The following is a 13,527-nucleotide window of genomic DNA, read 5'->3' on the forward strand; positions in this document are numbered from 1 at the left end:
GAAATATATATTTGTGTATGTTTTTGATGACGATGTTACCTAATTTAGTAATGAAATGTCTGTAAGAAAACAGTCAAGCTCAGAGAGTACCAAGGACTCCTCATTTCGATCCTGATTTACAAATATTCTCCTTTATTAATTTCTGCTACCATACTACAATATACAAACAAAGACTGAGGACATCTGATATTAACATACTAGCAGACTTTTTTCTGAGTTTTAGCTTGATGAAAAAGTTCAGTGTATAAAAGTAGAATAATGATTGTTTTAATGAAATATAATGTTTTAAAAAACAAGTTTTAGTTCCAAAGGAATAACAAAACCATGTAATAGTTTCAATCATCAGCCTGATATAAACATGGCTACCAAGGAAAGAGTGATATAGGAAATGTCATTCCGGTATTTTTGTGTCTATAAGCAAATTGAGTAGTGCTTTTATTCTCTTTTTTTTAGTCTTTTAGAATCTGTTAAAGTTATCTGTTGGGAGTGGATATTTTGATTCTTTTTTGCTGCATTTCAAATACATTTACTGTTTGTTTATTTACATTCCACATTTTTTAGTTTTACAAAACACACCTTCCTCCTCCTATTTGCCCCACAACAGCAACCCTCTGCAGTAGGCTGGGAGAGAGAGTGTCCCAAAGGCACCCTCTGGCTTTCATGGCTAAGGTGAGATTTGAACTCAATGAAGGGACCTTGCCTGCATTCAAGCTTGTACAAGAAGCACTTTGTCTAATCTAACTGGAAAAAATGCAAACCATATTAAAAGAGATTAAAAATAATCTAAAGGATTTTGAAGATTAGGCTAGAGCAGACATGTCAAACACAAGGATCCGGGGGGGGGCGGATCCGGCCCGCGAAGTGGTTTCATGTGGCCCGCGAAGCCATCCTGGAAACAGGCCCCCACTGCCTTGGCCCTGGCCCAGAGACCCTCCTTCTGCCAGAGACCCCCAGATCTGTCCCACTCCTGCCCAGGCCCCCATAGGCACCCTTGATGCGAATGAGGTAGAGCTGGTCATGCCCACCCCGTAGGCCATACGCACTCTAGCCACGCCCACCCAGTAGGCCACATCCAGGTTGGCCACACCCACCTGGCCCCCTGAGGGCAACCGCAATGCTGATGCGGCCCTCAATGAAATTGAGTTTGACACCCCTGGGCTAGAGGCTAAAACTTATGAACAACAACAACAACAACAACAACAACAACAAAACAGTAACAATAGTAATAGTAATAATAATAATAAGTTGGGAGGGACCTTGGAGGTCATCTAGTCCAACCCCCTGCTCAGGCAGGAAACCCTATACCGTTTCAGGCAAATGGCTGTCCAGTCTCTTCTTAAAAACTTCCAGTTACAGGATTTGGGTATGTCTAGTCTAATGAAAAGAAGGATAGAGGAAACATGATAGCACTGTTTCAATATTTGAGGGGCTCCTACAAAGATGAGGGGATCAAACTATTTTCAGAAGTACCAAAAGGCAAGACAAGAACCAATGGTTGGAAACTAACCAAGGAGAGAAGCAATCTAGTTCTAAGGAGAAATTTCCTAATGGTGCTCCATCACGGAAGGCTTTCAGAAAAAGACTGGACAAATTATATAGAATCTCTGCTTGAGCAGGGAGTTGGGCTAGAAGACCTCAAACGTGCCTTCCAATTCTACTCTTCTATGTTCTAAAGTAGCGTAAGAAGTGTGTAATATAAATTGTTACATATTCTGATTACTCAGTAGTGGAATGATTATGTAAAAATAAATAAACCATTTAGGCACAGTTTCTGTGGGTGCCTTAATTCATAGAATATATCGTTCACACATAAGAGCAGAGTAAGACTCTAACTAGAGCAGACTAGATTCCTGTTTAGTCAAGCATTGAGCAGTCAAGCCTAGATCTATGGGAAGCCCATAAGGAGGAGCTAAATGTCCCTGAATTCATACCTGATGGATGGTTTCTAGAAATGTATCATCTCAGATAAAGAAATAATACATAAACCCAATTAGAAACCACTATAAATTTATCTTCCATGAGGTTTTCTGTTTCTTTTTTTTAATATTTTCCATGTTGGCCAATGTAACTATATTTTGTGATAATGCATTTGATAATTTACTATGCTCTGTGAAGAAGAGCTTCCTTTGGTTCATGACTAATGTCCTGTTCTACAGTTAAATAGGATGAACTCAGATTCTATCGTTCTGAAGAAGAAAAACGTTTTCTTTGCATTTTGTCGTCTCTCCCTTTGCCTTTTCTAAATTAAAAATCTAACATTTCCTCATCAGAGAAATTACTTGATCATTTCAGTTGACATTTTTTCTATTATTGATTCTGATAGATGGCAATCAAAACTAAACAGAATTCAGGTTATAATAGGTTACAGTATATATTTGTAGAACAGTTTTATAAGCATGGAAGTCATTGTTTTCTCAGCATCCATATACTGAATCATTTTCCTCAAGTTATCTAACACAACTTTTCTTGCTCACTCAGTTTAGATTCCACCATATATGGTGTATACCATATATTTTGGTTCAGTGTGCATTGTCTTTTCTTCATTTTTTAAAATCATTGCATTTCTCCAATAGGCGAAACCCTTTAGGAGTCCCATTCTTTCAGTTTTGGCTATCCTTCACAATTTCTCAGCAAAAAACCTGGCTAGCTCTCTTCTCATTCTTTGTTCCAGATCATTTAGGTAAAGGTAAAGGTTCCCCCGCATATGCATGCTAGTCGTTTCCGACTCTAGGGGCCGGTGCTCATCTCCATTTCAAAGCTGAAGAGCCAGCGCTTGTCCAAGGATGTCTCCGTGCTCATGTGGCTGGCATGACTAGACGCCAAAGGCGCACAGAACGCTGTTACCTTCCCACCGTAGTGGTCCTTATTTTTCTACTTGCATTTTTACGTGCTTTCGAACTGCTAGGTTGGCAGAAGCTGGGATGAGTAACAGGCGCTCACTCTGTTACGTGGCACTCGGGATTCGACCCGCCAAACTGCTGACCTTCTGATCGACAAGCTCAGCATCCTAACCCACTGAGCCACCGCGTCCCTTATGAACACATTAAAAGGGTCACCACTCTATTTTCACTTCTTCAGTTTCTCTTCATGAAATGGTAAGTTCAGGCATATCTCTTGTAGTGAAGACAGAAAGAATTTATTCAATTTCTTTGCAATTTTCTCGATCACTTTTAGGACTTGTTGCTATCCAGTGGTTTAATCATTTTTCCTTAACATTTTTTGTTGTAGCATTATGAAACTCGACATTTATTTTAATTTTTGAAGGCTCCATTTTCTTCTTCCCTTTATGTTCATGTGTACAAATGGGGAAGAAAGAGATCTTCCTGACATAACTAATAATTTCCTTTATATTGCTCATTTACCATTATAATGTGACTCTGAATTAGTGATACCTCAATTAATTACAGTTACCATATAGTGAACTTGTATTTATTTATTTATTTATTTATTTATTTATTTATTTATTTATTTATTTATTTATTTGTTTTTATAAACCGCCCTTCTCCCGAGGGACTCGGGGCGGTGTACAGAGGAAGGAAGGTATACAGATTGAACAATAAGAAACAATAGTAAAAACAAACTGGGACCCCAATTAAAGCTTTCATGCCAGGCCGGACTGCTGGAACAGGAAGGTTTTTAAGTCGCGCCGGAAGGTGCGGAGGTCGGGGGCCATCCGGATTTCAGTTGGTAAGCTGTTCCAGAGGGCTGGCGCACCCACTGAGAATGCCCTCCCCCTGGGGGCCACCAGCCGACATTCCTTGAGCGGTGGCACCCTGAGGAGGCCCTCTCTGTGGGAGCGCACAGGACGGTGGGGTGCTGACATTGGCAGAAGGTGCTCCCGTAGGTATTGTTATAAATGTAATTAACTTTACATTTTCCTTCTTTTAGAATAAAATGTCTGTGTTGGTCTTCCTTGGCAATTTACATTTTATTTATTTATTTATTTATTAAACATATATATCAGTCATCTTACTCTGAGGACTGGCTGTAATATGTAATTTGTATGTAAATTACATTTGAAAGTATAGCACATTTGAAAGTATGTTTCTGATAATTTCAGCATCACTTATACGTTCTTAACAGAGCCTAAATGTGTTTTACAATTACATCTATAATCAGATTTCTCTGTTTTGTCCCATTACTAATTATACCATAGAATAATTATTTAGAATTTCTATAAATCTTATTTATGATCATACTATTTATTTAAGCTTCCCAGTTGCTCATGGGGAGGGACGCTCGAGGGGGTGAGGCAGGGTTGGGGAAGATCCAGGGGGTCTTTGGCAAGTGAGACGGACAGCAGTCTCGTCCTGTGGGATGAGGCAAGGCGAGGCAGGAGGCAGGGCAGGGGTGCCATTGCCGCAGGGCAAGGCAAGGCGAGGCAGGGGCCAGGGTGGCTGCTGCCTGACACCATTGGCCCCTGCACACAGCGAGTGCCTGGGGGCCAACTCTCTCCATCAGCAGCCACAGCCTGCTGGCCCCTCAGTTTCAGCACAATGTGGCTGTTTGCCACCTCACACGTTGTACCGAATGCGGCTGCCATGAGGCTGTGGAACAAGCCAGGTGGAGGTAAGGAACCGGTATACCAGTTTCTTACCTCCGCCTGGCTTGTTCCCTGGCCTCATGGCAGCAGCACTGGGCAGGAGGTGGCAAATTGTCAGTTTCAGCATGACATGGCTGTTTGCCTCTGGTTGCGGCCACTTGCGTCATGTGTTGCATCCATCTCCATCGCAAATCTTTCCAGAAACTCACCGCAAAGGACACCTGGCACAAAGGACGCGCGTCGCACCCACCCCCATCACAAATCTTTCCAGAAACTCACTGCAAGGATGCCCTGCACAAAGGATGCCCAGGACCCAGAGGGGCACTTCATGACAGTGGCACTGGGCAGGAGGTGGCAAATGGCTGGTTTCGGCATAACATGGCTGTTTGCCTCCAGCCACCCAGCTTGTTCTGCAGCCTCATGGCAGTGGCATTGGGCAGGAGGCAGCAAACGGTCAGTTTCGGCATGATGCAGCTGTTTGCCATCTCGCGTATTGCACCCAATGCTGCTGCAATGCGGCTCGGCTGAAAGCAGCCGTGGAACAAGTGGGGCAGGTTTCCCCATCACCTGTCCATTCAGCTACAGCTTTGGTGGCTCTGTAGGCAGAGCTGCAAAGTTCTTTTCTGTCAGAGAAGAGAGTTTCACAGCTCTGTTTACAGAGCCACCAAAGCAACAGGTGGAGCACCAGAGGCTCGGGGAGGGGGGGCGCTGAAGTGGGTGGTCGAGCCATTGGCAAGAGCAATGCGTCTGAGCAGAAAGCTGTCTCAGAACAAGTGTGGAAGGTAAGGAAAGAAATCCTCGCTCCCCCCCGAGAAATTGCCTTTCTTTCCTTACCTGACTTCCAGCCCTGTGCTGTTGCTCCTTCACAATCTGCTGCCACTGCTGCGTGCAAGGAAATGAAGTTTTTTTGGGGGAAAATAAAGGTCAGTCAATCAATTTCAACTTCGCAATCTTTCACGAGAACTTGGAATTGATTGACTTTCCCCCCCAAAAAAAACTTCCTTTTTTTCCTTGCACATGGGGGCGGCAACGGATTGTGAAGAAGAAATGGCATGGGGCTGGAAGTCAGGTAAGGTAAGAAAGGCAAGGAGCGAGGATTTCTTTCCTTACCTGCCCCACTTGTTCCAACTCAGATGCGTTGCTCTTGCCAATGGTCCGACCGCCCACTTCAGCATCCCCCCTCCCTGAGCCTCTGGCGCTCCACCTGCTTCTGTGGTTGGCCGGCTGGTCCCCACCTCAACACCCTGCCCATTGCCACCCAGCACAGCTGCCCCAGTGCTGCAGGGGCTGGCCTGGCACGGGAAGGAAATGCGCCCCACCCTCCCGCCACCATGCAGGGTAAGGTTGCCATACCTGCCCCCGCCCAGATGCCCTTGCCTCCCCCAAGCATTTTTTTACTAACCTGCCTTTCAGCTGCATTCTGTTTCTCTGTTCGCTTCTCAACCTTCACAGCTTGTTTGTGGGACTATGGGTAAAAAAGAAAAGTTCCATCAGACCTTCTAACTTCTTGAGATCTCATGAGAAGTTAGAAAGTCTGATGGAACTTTTTTTTTAACCAATAGTACCACTAGCACACGGTGAAGGCTGAGAACCGAACGGAGAAAAGGAATGCAGCTGAAAGGTTAGTAAAAAAAAATGCTTGGGGAGGCGGGGGCAGAGGTGGCAACCTTACCCTGCGCGGGTATTGATGCAGTTTGCTCATGGACAGGACTGAAGGCCTAGGACTGGGGGAATGGTGCGCCTGCCCACAGAGAGGGCTCTGCATGCCATATGTAAAGAAGCATGTGTATTTACCATAGATTCGCAACCATGGTTTTAATCTATTTCAATAAAGTGTAATTCTAATCTTCCTGGTTTCTGCATGGCGTTTCTGAAACCATCTGCATGGCTTCCTACAGCATCCAGAGGGTACAGTATGCTTCTTCATTTCATCTGGTTTCCATTATGTCCAACGAATCATTGTTTTCCAACCACTTGCATCTCAAACGTAGAAAAAAGTCGTCAAATATTAGTATAAGAACTTATATGTTGTACCTTACATGTCTCTCATCAGTTCATTTTTCCTTAAAGTTCTTTAACTTTTTCACTGGGTCTTATGGTCTATATTCCTGCCCTATTGGAATGATTCAGATAAGAAATACCCTGGTTTGATTCATATTAAAGATTGCTCTGCAGGTTTATACAGCTTTGTCACACAGATATCAACTTGTATGTTTTGCAGTCCCTCCCCCCCCCCCATTTTGTTTCTTTGTAGTACCAACTCTAAGAAGTAACTCAGGTACTAATTGTTAATTGGTTTGGCACTTTACATTCTCTGGCAAATCCAGAAATGCCATATACTAAAATTTATGTCAAGGTTCCGACTGATGGTCCAGTTGTGACCAGGCTGGATTCAGGAGGAACACCAGCTTCTCCAGGTTGCCATTGAAGGTGGCCTTGATTTGGGAGATGGCACCCAGTTACCCAGTGGTCATCCCATCCCATAAGGGAACATCCATGGCTGAGCGCCATACATCTGCCAAGTTGGCGGCTGCTGGCTGGCTGCTCTGGGTGGTGGGGCTGCATCTGGTTGAAGACTTGGAGCTCCAGGTCCCAGACTGGGGCCAGGCTGGAGAGAAATGGCCTGTTGAGGACTGACTGCTCTCCCTGTTGTGGCTACTGCTGCTCTCGGTAGGGGTCGAGGCAATGGAGCTGGCACTGGCATCAACATTTGTCTGGATCCCCACCAGAGGAGTAGGTCCAGTCATCGGATCAGGTCTCCTCTCTGCACCTCTAGGCCATTGAATCTCTCTCTCTGCTCAACCATTAGACTGTGGTATGTTGGCAATTGCCTCCGGTCCACTGGTCCTCCCCACTCTGAGGCTCTCCTGTCCCACTACTTCAGCTCCCAGGCATACTCAGACCCTGGGTAGGCTAGTGGGAATTCAGCCTCAACGGTTTTCCATGTTCCTTCTTGCCACCAATCAAAGTTTGGTCGGCTGAAGGCTGTTGTCAATCACATCCATTCCAGTATTGCCAGCGGCTCCACACTTTCTGCCTTCACCTTAGGACGTGTCAAAGACAGCTGAGTTCTGGAGTTGCTCTTGGTCCCAGTCAAGGTCCTGCTTACTGACCCTGACCCAGCTTTGGCTGGTTTCTTCACTACCCCTCTGGAGTCAGGACCCCTTAGTTCAGACATGTCAAACTCGCAACATCTTGTGACATCGTGCAACGTATCAGGACTGTTTTGCCATTGCCGGCAATGCAGCTTCTGCATGACGTGTCTGGCCTGCAGGCCAGCAGTTTGACACCCCTGCCTGAGTTGGAAATGAGTTTAAAGAGAGAGCTGGTTTAGCGTCAACGTTCCGACTGATGATCCCAATGAAGTAAGCACAGCTGAGACATTCCAATCTCCGATGCAAGACTTCATTGAGTACAGCATATTGGGACTGATGAAAAGGGTGCCAGAACAGTAAATTAAAAGTGTAGAACCTCCCTTCCCCTCTGACATTGCAGGTCACACTCCCCAAATTAAGTGTCAGACATTTGTTATGAGAAAAATCCTCAGTAACCAGCCATTGGTTTCTCTGGTGACTTTGGTTCCCAGGTTGGACCTTTTACATGTGCACTGAGCACTCCAAACATTTCCCCTCCCCCCTGCATCTATAAGGCAGGCTAAGAAACAATGGCTGAAGCAGAATAAGTTTCTTTGGAGCTTGACAATTTATTTCCCATAAAGATTATCAATAGTAATCAACTTAAGATGGCATTTTCCTTATTTCCAGTTCCCTTGGAGAACATTTTATTTTCCTTGTGTTATTTTGACTTGTTTCAAATATCTATGACCGGTTAATTCAGATTGGTATGTTTAGGACTTTTGGGATTGTTTTCTTGTTGATGTTTTCCAAAAAACATTTGTACCCATACTTCCTGTCCCAAACTGGAAGAATGTTAACATTTCTTGGTAAGGACTGCATGCATATAGTCTTTTCCAAGCATAACAACTTTACATTAGGACTTTTGCTAGTTTGTCTTTTGCAGATTTAGAAGTTTATTTTGCCCCCATTTAGGTCTGCAATGCTCCAATTATCTGCATTACTGAAGAGATCTTTCCCCCCTTACTTTGTGCATTTGTTGTACTTGGATTAAGTTGTGCAAACTGGTAGTCCAGTTCCCTAGAGATATGATAGGGACTCCTCAAGAATAATGGTGTTGATCATAGCTCTTTCTAATAGGTATGATTGACACCTGCATGGGAAAGGAACCACCAAAGTTAACTGTATACATTTTAATGCTTTAAATAAATTGGCCTCATCTCAGTTATAATGTATAGTTCTAGTAACAGTTTACCTAACTAAATAGATAAATAAAATGTTCTAAAAATACTACAAAGAATAATTAAGGAATTGGCGAGACTGTATGTTTCATAATATTAAATTATGGTGTGAAGATGATTTAAGATCCTACTTTCTCACAATGAGTAAATTTATGAGTTTATTGATTCATAAGAAATGATAATTTAGAGACTTCATTTAATTGTAATTCTTGTACAACTTTAGAAGCAAACACAAACCCTGTGCGTATCATAATTTAAATCAGGATGGGCAGTAATAAAATTTATAGATTTTTTTACTAAAATAATGATGGATAATAACTTAACAGACAATTCTGTACATATTCAGAAGTAAGTCCTAATCTGCTGGGTGGTGTTAAAGACAGCCAAAATTATGGAAAGCAGCTTTCTCACTGATTATAAGCTATGTGGTCTAAATGAAGCTTCTGAGTTCATCAGGGGGGTTCCCAGAAAGTATTGCACATAATTTAGGGAGATAAAGTATACTATACTTGACAAATGCTGTTAGGCAATTGGAAATTGTATAGTGTAATTGTTGAACTGCTGCCCTAGATCACCTTCAACCATGGAAGTTCACTGGGTATTTAGTCCAATGGCTTTCACACATCCCAGCCGGCCATACAAATTGTTCCTGTGAAGATAAAATTGGAGAAAATAGTATTGGGTCTATTACTTTGAGCTCTTGGAAGAAACTTATAAATCAAATAGAACTTCTGTTATCCAATAGAATGTATCTTATGTATTTCTTCTTTAATGAAAGAAAATAGAATGGATAACAGACTACTCTTTTTTCTCCATTTCAATCATGTCAGTTGCTCTCGGGTGATGAGAGTACTGGGCCTGATATACTTTATGTCTATTTTAATTCAACCTTATAGGCAAAGAAATATATTGTTTTGTTTTATTTGCAGAGAATTTTGCCCTTTGTTTCCTCATGTTCAAGGGACTGATGATTTTTCTTTGGGAATGGAAGACATAAATTTTGTCTTTGTACAGCAAAAATGCCTTTGTGGAATAGATATAACATATTTAATAGAAGTGAAAGTGATTAAGGTACAATACTTTTCTTTCTTAATTCTTTTTCCCCCAAATATGAGAATGGCTGAAAAATAAGCAAACTTATAATTTTTATTTGTTCTCGTAATACCTATAAAAGGCAGTTCTGATATATATGGTAATAATGTAAGGTATGTTAATTAGTTACAACATTATATGCTTTTTTGTGCCTTCAAGGCAGTGTTGTCTCCTGGTAACTGCTTGGACAACTCCTTGCAATTTATCCTGTAACCTGATGCCTTAACCACTACACAAACTGACTCTCTAGTGTGATAAGACATTATTTCACATAATCTTGATGAGTCCTCTCATATTGAGAGTTAACTGCGAAGTGAGTTTTAATTATCTGCAACACAGTGTATTGTATAGTGAATGTTGTGTGGAGCCTCCAACATCCATGAAGTCCTTATTAGTATGAAGGTATTGGAATTCCTAATCATCTTTCTAAACCCAACTTTTTTAAAAAAAGTAATAATAGATCTAGTTACCTTGGATTTGCAAATCAGTATCTTCATGTGAACTTTGAAAATGTGAAGCCCTCAGCACTTTTCTCCTAATGGTATTTGCATAAATAAATATTTTAGAAATGAATCTGCAAGACAGCTTTATTGACTCAAATCCCTCAGTGGGACCAGTGCTACTTACCAGCAGATAGGTCTATGGCAACACAGATTTATGTTGATTATAGTTGCTACTTGCAATAAATTTGTCACCTGGAACTGATACAAGAATTTTAAAAGTCTGTTCATTTTGTTTATTGTTCACGTTGTTCCCAAGTCTCCAAGGAATTAATTGTATTTATAGGGAAAAGAAATAACTATAGTTCTGCCTGTAAGGTTAGCACCATCATGCACTTTTCTGCATATTTTTAGACTTGAGACCAAAAAACTCCCATAACTCAAAATTCAAACACAATTTCAGTTTTACTATATTGTTCTAGGACCTCTTTTGGCTGAAGAATAGGAAAAAGCTTTAATTACCAATAAACAAATCTATAATTAAATTAACAAACTCTCAAACAAAACATCAATATTTTTTCAGAATATAACGGTATTCAATTAATAATAATTATATAGCTAGTGTTGTTTGGGTTTCATACCATGCCTTGTTAAATAATTAGTATTCTTTATTAGCAAGAATAGCTCTGTTGCAAATAATGGCATCTAATGTCATGTGTAAACATTGTTATTAATATAAATGTGAATTCCCCAAGAAAAGCAAGTATGTTCCTTTTAACATTATGTAATGTTAAAAAAATACCTAGAAAGATTCAGTTGGTCAGTGCAGAACTAAGGTGGAACAGTGCCTTATTTTATGTTTCATCTTCCTTTGGACATTTTATGCAAAAACCTCACTGTCTGGAGAAAGCTGGAAGGGAAAGACAAGAGGATAACCAGCAGCAAGATGGATAGATACAGTAACAATAATAATGTGGGCATGGTTTGAAAACCTGAAAGACCTGGTTAGAGAACAGATAGTCATGGAGTCATAGAGTCACTAAAGAGTCAATAGTGACTTGATGGCACTTTTTTTTATTCTGTTCAATCATGCCTGATTCTTGAAAGACGCCCAAGTTTTCTTGGCAAGGTTTGTCAGAGTTTCCTGGTTTCTAGCCTGCCTTAATCACTGCACCAGACTGGCTTCTGATGGCACATATCAATAATCAAAATCTTGCAATACAGCAAGATTTTGCACAATATTATGGAATTTTAATGTGTGCCATTGTGTATACAGGTAAATGACAATAAAAGTTATCCTATCCTATCCTATCCTATCCTATCCTATCCTATCCTATCCTATCCTATCCTATCCTATCCTATCCTATCCATCTTGTCTGTTGTCTTGTGTTGTCTCTTCTCATCTCATTTTATCTCTGATCAAGAAGCCCAGGCAGTCACTCCTGCCTTGGTCAGTTTGCATATGGATTGTTGCAGGGTGTTCTACATAAAGTTTCCCTTGAAGACCATGTGGAAGCTTCCATTTTTCTGAAATACAGTGGTGTTAAGTCGTGGGCTCTTGGGTGCAGGAATGACGACATGAGGCTGAGTACAGGATAACTCATACTTTATTCTTGCTGGAACTGTACTGAAACTTGGGCTGCAACCAGCCACAATATATAGTGTAGCCCCTAGGCGGCAGCCAATGGGTTTGAACCCACTCTTGCCGCCTGGGGCTAGCCAACTGCAGGACTGGAGACAGCATTGATTGCCATTTAGCTACCAGGTGCAATTCAAGATGCCAATTACTATTTATGAATCCTTTCATGGCACATAACCTAACTATCTGAGTGACTGCTAATCTTTGATAATTTCTGTCCATCCTGTTTGATCTGACAGAGTTGCCAATCAGATGAAGTTGTCATCTGATGGGATCTCAAAAGTGGGCCTTCTCTGTTTTGTGACTGCCCTTTGGAACAGCAATCTTCCAGAGATTTGTAAAGATCCTACATTGCCTTTATCTGAAAGGTCTTGAAAAACATAGCTGTTTACCAGGCCTTGGCTTGGGTGTGGTGGTGGTAGTAAAGATATCATAGAGTTTTCTGTGTTGAGTTGAATGATGCTTTTCCTGCTTTGTTTATAGCTTTGTATTGTTTTTATTGTTGCAAGTTGCCCAGAGTTTGTACAGAGTTGTGTGAATTTATAATTCTTATTAACAGAATGGTAAATAAGGAGAAATGTGAAGAAATGCCAATACTTGCTTGAATACTCACTTTCTTAATTAGCTCGTTCTCTGAAGTTATTCCATTCCTCTCGCTTGTCAAAGCCTCCATGCAATTTTGAGGCTTGTTTTCATGTGCATCTATTTTAAAGCCTGTGGGCCTTTCCATTAGGCTGACCTCATAGGACATACCCAGTATGCACTCCCAGTAGAATTGAACATTCAATTAGGTAGGATAGAGTGCTCGCTTGTATTGCAACTATCCACTGCAGTGAATTGGCTTCCTTTATTAATTTAGATAGAAGCATAATCTATATTCTTTCGAATTCTCTTATTCTTAAATAACCTTTTAGGAATCCAGAGCTCTTCATTTCACACAGAGTCCAATTATACAAGTGACCTTGCTATAAAAGTCAGGTTTGGAGGTATTGTCTTCTAAAATGATACTTATGTGAGTTCTGTTTTAAATTACTGAACATTTGTAGAGATAAAGTATCTTTCCCCCTCCATATAATGATAATGATAATAATATTAACGAACTTGCAATTATAAAACCATTTAGTGTGATGGTGTCTAGGAAGTAGCCTTATAATGATCAAGAAGCGCTATAAAATATAGTTTACAAGAACTCTGTATGTGCCAAGAGTATTCATTTCTGAATGAGAAGCTTTTCAAACATACCAGTAGATAACCTATTTTTTAACAGTAATGATTGAAGAGATCATTTTATTAAACCTATACACAATTTCCTTACTGTCAGACTGAAGAATGTGGATAGCTAAATCAATAAATATGGTGCCCACTTGGGACCTGCTAATACATAAATTAGTGTATAGTGCTTATGTATGTGAGTACAAAAATCCTGTTTTCTCAACATTTTTCATTATGTACACATAAAACGTATTATGGACAAAAACAATCTGAATAACATTAATAT

This window comes from Vipera ursinii (assembly GCF_947247035.1).
Source record: "Vipera ursinii genome assembly, chromosome: 6".
Lineage (NCBI taxonomy): Eukaryota > Metazoa > Chordata > Lepidosauria > Squamata > Viperidae > Vipera > Vipera ursinii.